General features: G+C 40.4%; 1 pseudogene; it reads left to right on the forward strand.

Moving 5' to 3' along the window:
* Nucleotides 1-557: 557 nt before the first annotated feature.
* LOC100977154 (suppressor of cytokine signaling 5-like) lies at nt 558-2,453 on the forward strand (annotated as a pseudogene).
* The last annotated feature ends 8,715 nt before the right edge of the window (nt 2,454-11,168 follow it).

The raw sequence follows: 11,168 nt of genomic DNA on the forward strand, positions 1-11,168 counted from the left end.
TCAGCGTTAAAAGACTAATAAATAAATAGAAACAGTCTAAACATTCCCTTGTTTGAATAGTTACACATGTAAATGTTGTTAGTCTTTGGTGAAATTGCCAAATCAAACTTTGCTTTATCAACTAATTTAGGGGTTTTTATCCAAAATGACTCCTCTGGGGAGTATAAAGGATAATTTTCCATTCAGCAGATAGCCTGTAATCTGGTACAAGTCGGGAGGAGAGGAGACGTGACCTGATAAACTGTCCTTACAGTCAGTTTGCAGAAATTACTGTTAGCAGGGGAGGGGAAAGGGGAAGCAAGTGAAGAGCAGGAAGAGGTGGGGGAAGTGGGTGGGGCCTGGCGGGGGTATCCTGCGGAGCTGGAGTCCCCGGGCTCCGGCCAGAGGAAGTGAGGCTGGTGAGGCTGGTGAGGCTGGTGAAGCTGCGCTCGCTGGGCAGTCAGAGGGGACGGGAAGCACCAGAGGGGAAGCCGACTCGACCTGCTGGTGACTGCGCCATCCAGGACCGTCTTGCCTGGCCGCAGGTGCCCTGGATGAGGCCGCCTGCGCGCCCCCGAACGATTTTATAATCGATGGATAAAGTGGGAAAAATGTGGAATAACTTCAAATACAGGTTTCAGAATCTCTTTGGTCATGAGGGAGGAAGCCGTAGTGAAAATGTGGACATGAACTCCAATAGATGTTTGTCTGTCAAAGAGACGAACATCAGCGTAGGAGACTCAACTCCTCAGCAACAAAGCAGTCCCTTAAGAGAAAATGTTGCCTTACAACCGGGATTAAGCCCTTCAGAGAATTCTTCAAGGAGAAATCAAAATCGTGCCACCGAAATCCCTCAAACTGTTGAAATAAGCATTGAAAAGGATAATGAGTCCGGTGTTACCCCAGGAAAAAGGCTTGCACGAAGAGATTCCTACTCTCGACATGCTCCATGGGGTGGGAAGAAAAAACATTCCTGTTCTACAAAGACCCAGAGTTCATTGGATACTGATAAAAAGTTTGGTGGAACTCGAAGTGGACTTCAAAGGAGAGAGTGGCGCTACGGCGTAAGTTCTGTACACGACATGGACAGTGCTTCCAGCAGAACTGTAGGAAGTCGCTCTCTGAGACAGAGGTTGTGGGCTTGTGTTTTCCCATGAGAGCTTACCGCAAGCACTCAAAGCCTCTCCTTTCCAGTGAAACAAAAATTCAGGCCGGGCACGGTGGTTCACGCCTGTAATCCCAGGCTTGATCACTTGAAGCGGGTGGATCACTTGAGGTCAGTAGTTCGAGACCAGCCTGGCCAACATGGTGAAACCCCGTCTCTGTGGTGAAACCCCTGTCTCTATTAAAAATAGAAAAATTAGCTGGGCGTGGTGGCGCATGCCTGTAATCCCAGCTACTCGGCAGGCTGAGGCAGGAAAATGGCTTAAACCCAGGAGGCGGAGGTTGCAGTGGGCCGAGATCACGCCATTGCACTCCAGCCTGGGCAACAAGAGTGAAATTCGTCTCAAAAAAGAAAAAAAATTTCATCTTTTTGAATTAATGCTTGAGAAATGCCCCTTTCCTGCTGGCTCAGATTTAGCCCCAAAATGGCATTTGATTAAACAGCATACAGTTCCTATATTCAACATTTTTTGATACATTTGATCCATCTTTAGTTTCTAGAAGATGAAGATAGGCTTAGAGAGAGAAGGCGGCTTAGTACTGAAGAAGGGGTAGACGTTTGAAGCTACTGCACAGGTTAATCCATTATGTAAACTGAGACCAAAGTTAGCTCCTGGAATGACTGAAATAACTGGGGACAGTTCTGCAATTCCACAAGCTAAATATGACTCGGAAGAGGATACAACCACCCTGTGTTTGCAGTCACGGAAGCAGAAGAATCGTTAGGTATCTCGAGACAGCCATGCTCGTGTTAGCAGACAGAGAGCTTGGAAAGTCCACACACAGACTGATTACATACACTGTCTAGCGCCTGATTTGCTTCAAATTACAGGGAATCCCTATTATTGGGGAGTGATGGACCGTTATGAAGCAGAAGGCCTTCTTGAAGTGAAACCTGAGGCCTGAAAGCGCGTTTATGCTCAGGGACGCTGCGCAAGAGGACTACCTCTTCTCTGTGAGCTTAGCGAGGCAACAGATCCCTGCATGCCCGAATTGAGCAGTGAAATCACAACTTTAGTTTTGATGCCCATGATTCGTGTGTATTTCACTCCTCCACTGTAAGAGGACTTTTAGAATATTATAAAGATCTCAGTTAGTGCATGTTTTTTGAACCATTGCTTACTATATCACTCAATGGGACTTTTAGCCTGAAGTATATCGGTGGCGCGGAAATCTACAGGTGCACTAAGTATGATGTGATTGATGGGCTCCCTTTACCCTCCATGTTACAGGATTTTTTAAAAGAGTATCATTATATACAAAAAGTTAGAGTTCGCTGGTTAGAATGAGAACCATTCAAGGCAAAGTAAACATAAACTCTCCTGTCCCAAAGGGTGTTAACTAGGTCCGCTTTCATGTGCATCAGACGATACACCTATAGCAAGCACACACAGCAGTGCTAGGCTTTTTCATACAGTATGTTAGCATAGTGTTAGCATCTGTCAGATGCGACCTGCTGTTACTTATTCAGATAAACATGGTGCCTACTGGAACAACAGAGGATAGAGCTACAGGTGTTCAGTAAGATTGCAAGAACATTTTGCTGATTTAGCTAACAGTTTGGTTTTTAATGGCTGCAGTATTTGAGGCAATTCTGAGGCATTTGCTATGAAGAACAAATTATTAATATTGGATGAGTATTTCAACAGTGTGACTAATGTTTGAAATTATTTTTTCTAAGAGTTTTTCTATAAACTTCCAAAAGTAATGATGTTTGTAGTTACTATAAATCAAGCTTTGAAAGAGTCTAAAAAAAAAAAAAAAGAGTGTCTTCTTTTTATAAAAAAAATGCAATTTTCTGGCCACAAGGGCATAGCACAGTTCACTTAGGTGTTAATGTAGCTTATAATCAGGCTCCTCTTCTCTTCTGCAAAAGGTACTGTTAGGTAATACAGATTTTCTAAGTCATTCATAAATTTCAGACTTAGCAACTTAGTAGTAGAATTTTATTGAAAGGCCCTAGGTATTAATTTTTTTAATGAGTGCTTTAACTTAAAACAGGTATTTGGAATAACTGCTGCAATGTAGTCTTGCATGTGATTATTTTTAAAAGTTGATGTGCAGTCTAATTGTTGTTACATGAAAGTTGGATCTTTTCCTATGCCCAGAAAGATTTTGTGAACCATAAAGTATATGAGATTACAAGATGCCCAAACAAGTCAGATAATAGTAACTACAGTGGTTGCTGATGTGGAGATTATTGTTGAACTGTAATTAATAATTCAGATGGCAATATTTATCTCTTTTTTATAAATGCTTATAGCTGAATTGCTTAAGTAAAATATATAGAATTTCAGTGCAGTTAATTCTTAATGGAAAATCTGAAACCTAAATTGCAGATTTAAAAGGTACTGTACAACCATTATATCTGTAAATAACTTTACTTAGCACCTTTTTATCACTTAAAATAATATGTACTATTACTTGAGTGAGCTCTTCTGGAAGTCATATCAAGTTCTAGTGTTCACTTCTTAGTAACTGAACTGAATTTACAGTTCTGTTCTAGACATTTTGCACTAAAGTAGCTGAATTCATTCTTGTGTCTTTTTGTTAAGGTGCTCCGTACCACTGGTGAGTGCTCCATAGTTTCCTTACCTGCTGCTACAGAATGTTATTTTACATCCTATGGCTATTGCCAAGGCTACAAAAAAGAAAACCTATATTTTTATGGAACACTAATCCTTTGACTGCTTATATATGTTTCTACTTGTTGCATCTTGTTATGGCTGCTTTTTTGTTCTAATAAAGTATGTTTTGTGCTCTCCTTGTACATCTGCTGTTTTATACATTTGCAACACTTTGTCTTGTAAATGGAATGGTTCGGGGTTTTTAAATAAGCATTAACTTACAACCTTTCTATAGTTAATGCAGCTGTACAGTCTAATATTGACTTATCAGAATAAGCTAACTCTAAATTTAATGCTCTATATCTTATCAATCAATCACATACACTGTGGAACAATGTCTACAGTTACTGCAAATTACTATACAGTTTAGGTTATAACAGAAAACTGACAGAGAAATAATAAATCTGTTGATTTCTCTGCTTATAAGTGAAAGATTGAAACTATCCAATGACATATTATAGTAAGTGAGTATCTGTAACCTCCCACTACAACAGAGGTAGAGTAAATGAGTATCTGTAACCTCCCTCTACATCAGAGGTAGAGTAAATGAAGTCTTGTAAACTAGTAATATATCAGTACCATTAATTGGTTTGGGGACCATCTTAACCAAAAATAAATGCCCAAAATGTAGAACTTTAACCAAGGACTTGTCCATTTTAAAGCAATAATTTCTATTGTTTCTAATTAAAGTCCCTGAAGATCATATACCAAAGTATTTGAGAACTTCATCCAAACAGACTTTAAAACATTATGTGCAATTAAGTTATTATGACATAATTACATTGTTGAGTCTGTTTTCTTGAGCTTATAATGTATCTGGAAAATAAACCTCTTGAGAAAAACAAAAGAAATTACTGTTAACAGCTAGTTTGAAACAAATATTATATTGACCTAAACATTCAAGATAAGATGGCCAACTTACATGGGCTCTGCTAAGTCAGTTCTTAGAATTGTGCTGAGGGTGAGAATCAATAAAATATATATATATATTTCTAATGAAAAGGACTTCTATGAGGTGTTGACAAGATTTCCCAGGACACAGACATTTGACCTTATAGAAGCTGCAACCAAAATTTTCTTTCAAGATTACCATTGAGAGGAGGAGCCAAGATGGCCGAATAGGAACAGCTCCGGTCTACAGCTCCCAGCGTAGAAGACGCAGAAGATGGTGATTTCTGCATTTCCATCTGAGGTACGGGGTTCATCTCACTAGGGAGTGCCAGACAGTGGGCGCAGGTCAGTGGGTGCGCGCACCCTGTGCGAGCTGAAGCAGGGCGAGGCATTGCCTCACTTGGGAAGCGCAAGGGGTCAGGGAGTTCCCTTTCTGAGTCAAAGAAAGAGGTGACGGACGGCACCTGGAAAATCGGGTCACTCCCACCCGAATACGGCGCTTTTCCGACGGGCTTAAGAAACGGCCCACCGCGAGATTATATCCCACACCTGGCTCTGAGGGTCCTACGCCCACGGAGTGTCGCTGATTGCTAGCACAGCAGTCTGAGATCAAACTGCAAGGCGGCAGCAAGGCTGGGGGAGGGGCGCCCGCCATTGCCCAGGCTTGATTAGGTAAACAAAGCAGCCGGGAAGCTCGAACTGGGTGGAGCCCACCACAGCTCAAGGAGGCCTGCCTGCCTCTGTAGGCTCCACCTCTGGGGGCAGGGCACAGACAAACAAAAAGACAGCAGTAACCTCTGCAGACTTAAATATCCCTGTCTGACAGCTTTGAAGAGAGCAGTGGTTCTCCCAGCACGCAGCTGGAGATTTGAGAATGGGCAGACTGCCTCCTCAAGTGGGTCCCTGACCCCTGACCCCCGAGCAGCCTAACTGGGAGGCACCCCCCAGCAGGGGCACACTGACACCTCACAGGGCAGGGTATTCCAACAGACCTGCAGCTGAGGGTCCTCTCTGTTAGAAGGAAAACTAACAAACAGAAAGGACATCCACACCAAAAACCCATCTGTGCATCACCATCATCAAAGACCAAAAGTAGATAAAACCACAAAGATGGGGAAAAAACAGAACAGAAAAACTGGAAACTCTAAAAAGCAGAGCACCTCCCCTCCTCCAAAGGAACGCAGTTCCTCACCAGCAACGGAACAAAGCTGGATGGAAAATGACTTTGACGAGCTGAGAGAAGAAGGCTTCAGACGATCAAATTATTCTAAGCTACGGCAGGACATTCAAACCAAAGGCAAAGAAGTTGAAAACTTTGAAAAAAATTTAGAAGAATGTATAACTAGAATAACCAATACAGAGAAGTGCTTAAAGGAGCTGATGGAGCTGAAAACCAAGGCTCGAGAACTACGTGAAGAATGCAGAAGCCTCAGGAGCCGATGTGATCAACTGGAAGAAAGGGTATCAGCAATGGAAGATGAAATGAATGAAATGAAGCGAGAAGGGAAGTTAAGAGAAAAAAGAATAAAAAGAAATGAGCAAAGCCTCCAAGAAATATGGGACTATGTGAAAAGACCAAATCTACGTCTGAGTGATGGGGAGAATGGAACCAAGTTGGAAAACACTCTGCAGGATATTATCCAGGAGAACTTCCCCAATCTAGCAAGGCAGGCCAACGCTCAGATTCAGGAAATACAGAGAACGCCACAAAGATACAGTTGTAGTTTTGCCATCTCCTAATTATTTTTACTATCAAAACAAAGTATATATGCAAGAAATTTATGGTTAAACGTGTGGCTATTAAATCAGTATTTTTAGTCTTGATCTATTTCCTGGTATTTAAAAACATGGTTTCCAATTTTTTTAATGATTTGTATGATCCATTGATAAACTAAGAAATTCCCTTGTTTTCCTTTTGACTTCGTATTAGTGTTAATTATACACCATCATTTTTTTTTTCATCCAGGATTAAAACTTTGGTCATGGTCTTTTTGGTCTCAGAGCATTTGTTCAGGCTGTGATGTGTCTATAGAATGTCCTTCCACTTTAATGCACCTATCAAAATTCCACCATCTTTCAAGTCTCAATCCCTTCTGTCACATGTGACCTCATTTTCCTTGGAATCTCCATCATAGTTGCTTATCCCTCTCTTACAGCAGCATAGATCAGAAATTATGAGAATGAATTCCAGAGGGGAAATACTGCTTGGGTTTATATTCTGGCTCTACCACTTACTAATCCGTGTGACATTGAGCAAGTTAATTTATCTTTGAGTCTAATTTCTCATACATAAAAAGGGAAACCTATAGTATGTATTTCATGGGAAAATTTGGATAGCTAAATTAATGAAGGTAATCCTTATAAAGTTTTTAGTACATACTAAGTGCTCCATAAAAGGTTTTATTATTCTTATTAGATTAACATTGTCATCACCATCCTTGAAACTGTGATATGGCTTATCATATGCCATTCAAAGTTCCTAGCCCACCTAAGAACATTTCCTTTTCATTTTCAGCAATCAGTTTCATGACAGAATTGCATTTGATGTTGGGTAAGTAGATATGACTGATCAGCCGTAACAGAGTAAGTAACCCTAACAGTAGATATGAAAGTCAAATTATCTTTAGATATTCCCTGAATAATGTTAGCTTCCAGGAACAGTAATACAAAATATATTTTTCACAGACATGGCTATCTAATTCCTTCGTCATCCTTGTATTACCTTGCACAGTCTTTGGTATGTAGTTGGTCTCAACATATTGAATATGTTGTATACTCAATGCAACATGAGTAAGCATAGCAAAGTATGTCAGAAACATGACATAGTGTCATCCCAAAAGCCATAGCATGGAATACATTTTGGTTCATGACCTAAGTCTATATTACCTTTCTACTTGTCCCTGGGTCTATTAATGCAAGAAACTATTAAACTCCTCTAATTATTCATTTTCATTTTTATTCTTTTGCTCCCTCATTTAACTAGTATATATTGAGCATAGGCTGTGTATTAGAGGTTGTTTCCTTAGGACCCTAAAAATATAGATGAAGTCATTGTCTGGAGCCTTTCCACCCAAAGTTTATCTACAGCATGAGTAACACCTGGGAGTCTGCTAAAAATGCAGACTTTCAGGCCCTAACCAAGGCCCTGAGCCAGGCCTCTCAAATCAGAGACTGTATTTTTACAAGATCACCAGGTGTTTCATGTACACATTCAATGAAGCACTGGGCGGCACATAAGAATCACTTGTGTTTATAAAGATACGAACACCTACAATCAAGGTGGAGGGCCAAGTATATTGAGAGCTTAGCCAATTAAACAATTGCCTGATAATTCAAGAAGGTTTTTTAAATATATAGATGAACTTTTGTGGAAGTATCTTTTAACTTTGCTACACAATAAATTTTAATAATTTGAAAACTATAATTCCATATCACACCCTGCTGTGATAAACAAAGGTACTTAGATTATATGCAGTTGTTTGCTTTGGGCCCACTGTTAATATATTCTGGGGAGGTTATATCAACAAATGCTGTTTTGTTTTAAAATAAATTTCCATGAATTTTAATGGTGATAAATTCTAGATGAAAGGAAAAAAAGATTTTTGCCAGAACCAAATATATTAAATCTCCCTCCATCTCAAATGATTAAATCAGTGTTGTACTTCCATCAGGAGACAGACATTTCTGTCACTTGGAAGAAAGTAGCAGGAAGCAGAAAGGATTGTTTTTGTTTTTGAGACAGGGTCTTGCTCTGTTACCCAGGCTGGAGTGCAGTGGCACTATTTCAGCTCACTGCAACCTCTGCCTTCCAGGCTCAAGCGATCCTCCCACTTCAGCCTCCCAAGTAGCTGGGACCTCAGGGGCATGCCACCACACCCAGCTAATTTTTGTATTTTTTTGTAGAGATGGGGTTTTGCCATGTTGCCCAAGCTGGTCTTGAACTCCTGGGCTCAGGTGATCCACCTGCCTCGGCCTCCCAAAGCACTGGGATTACAGGCATGAGCCACCACAGTTGACCCAGTAGAGAGTTTTATACAAAGGTGCAGCCAAGAGCCCCAGCTCACCAGGTAAGCCACGCTGGGACCAAAAGCAGGTAACCTGGAATCTATAGATTCAAAATGAAAGCCAAGGAGTTAAGAGGGAAGTTGAATCATGACTAGGCCTGCGTTCAGTAAGAAACCAAGAGGCACCCACCTAAAAGGAACCTCTAAGTGGAAATGAACCTTAGTCAGGGTGCCCAAAGACAGAAACAGAACAGGTTGAAACAGTACCAAGTGTCAAAGACACCAGAGGCAATTTGACCTTCGTGTGCTAACCAAAAAGTCCATCTGAGGAAGGAACCTGGGACATCCCATCTGGTCCTATGGAACCAGCATTTGCTTCTAATACAGCTAAGGAATTGCTGCGGCACATTATATTAATGACAAGTATATTATAATGTGTTCCAATCAAATCTTGTTCTGATTGTTGTAATCAGTACCGTTGAAGGAAAATGTTTTCTCCTATGCCTTCTCAAGGTTTAATGATGCTCCATGACCTGCCCTGGAACAAGCTTTCCAAGGCACTTCGGTGCCCAGAGATGACCATATTTTTGTGTATTTAAAATTTATGATAGGAAAGTTTCCTCAGTGTGTTTCTTATGTGGCATTTCCTGGATTAAGGGTCATGAAATAAAATCACCAATAAATTAGGGAAAACATAAAACACCATTGGGTACTGTGAAAATGGCCTGGGTCCAAGAACAGCATGCTAAAAAGCAAGCACTTTGCACTCCTTAAACCCTCCTAAGTTTTCAACACTTTTTTTTCTGTACTTCTTTAAGGTGAACCTTTAGATATACATCATGGCAAAAACTTTCTGTCCCCTTGGGTCGCTTGATTTCCTTATTTATATACAGATTTAAGAGCTGGCCGAAATGGGCTGACTACATGACAGGTAGAGCGCCTTTTCAACAAACTTAACAAGGACCAACACTCCTACATTATACCCACATTACATTCAGATCGAAGCCTGTTACCCATGTGAACAGATGAGGTGTAAACGGCTTATAAAAATCTTTTTACAGACTTCATTTTTGTGAAAGAACAAGTGTGGAATTGTGTATCAGCATTCCGTGTTAAGAAGATAAACATTGCTATTCCTAGATTTACACCTTCAGCTGAAACAGTTTAGCCAGTCTATTCTTTGTGCCCCAGACATGCTTTTCTCTACCGCTTTGCCTTTTTTATGGCTTTCTCTCCATATCCAAATTGTAACTATTTGTCAAGGTCAAAGGCAAGTCCCTCTTCCTTGGGGAAGCCTTCCCAGACCACTCCCTCAATTGGAATCAATCTCTTTCTCTTTCAACATAGATAGCCTCATATACCTCATAAAGACATCAAGAGAAGTTTACCTATTATATTTACATCCATCATATTTTGTGTGGTAAATGGGATTTATAACCAGTCCCACCTAGCCCTGATAAAGTGCCTGCTCTGTGAGATAAGTTACATAGCTCTACCTATCAGAATTCAATAGAGAACATGCCCATTCCCTCTTCCTTTACCCCATCCTGCCACTACTCATGGTCACACTTAGCACTAAATAGGTATTTAATTAATACTAGAAAAATAATGAAATGGGTCAACTAATGAATTGTAAGTAATATATAAGTATACTGTATCAAAAGAAAAATTTCTAAATAAAGACATGGAAAAATGTGGTTAGTAGAAGTCCATGTTCAGAAGGAACCTTTCATTATGAGATTATCTCTACACTAGCGCTCTTGGTTCTCTCCCTAAATAATCTACAGGAGCAGAGATGCTCCAAACCAGTGCAAGTGAGGATCATGGAGGCTGGGTTGGGTGGGGGGCAGGGATGGTTAAAAGTGCGTTTGGGTCCCAGACCACAGGCTTGTTATATTAGAATATCCAGGGGTATAGGGGGAAATTGGGAGGGTCGGAGTGAGTATTTTATCATGGACCTAAATTATATCACCAGGATCCATATATAGGTTCTGCTTCCTCTTGGGTGATTGCAAATAGCTCCTGGCTCTCTCTTTGTGGCTGTGGCTGCACCAACAAACCTCTCATCCTTATAGCATTAATCCTAGCACAAAGAATCTACTTTCGACATTCAGAGTATGTCTGAGATTCACTCTGATTAGCCTTGATATGGTTACCAAATCCTTTCTCCTAAAACCAAACTTTAGACCTGTGATAAACCTAAGCCAATTATAAAAATTAATGGGGGCATTAATTTCACTCAAACCCATTCACTGGGAAATTCAGAACCATGTTATGAAAGGACAAGGAGAAATGAATGCTGGGGAGACAATTAGGAGATATCCACTTGACATGATTGTTATTTTCCTACCAGAAGGTAGGGCAGTGATGTGTTACAATCATCCATCTAAGTGGTGACTTAGGGTTCTTTATTTATAAAATGATGATACAAGGATACTTATAAAGATGATTTAAAAATCAGCCCAGCCTCTTTACAATCATAATAACTTAAAATTAGTTAGAC

This window comes from Pan paniscus, chromosome 5 (assembly GCF_029289425.2).
Source record: "Pan paniscus chromosome 5, NHGRI_mPanPan1-v2.0_pri, whole genome shotgun sequence".
Taxonomy (NCBI): Eukaryota; Metazoa; Chordata; class Mammalia; order Primates; family Hominidae; genus Pan; species Pan paniscus.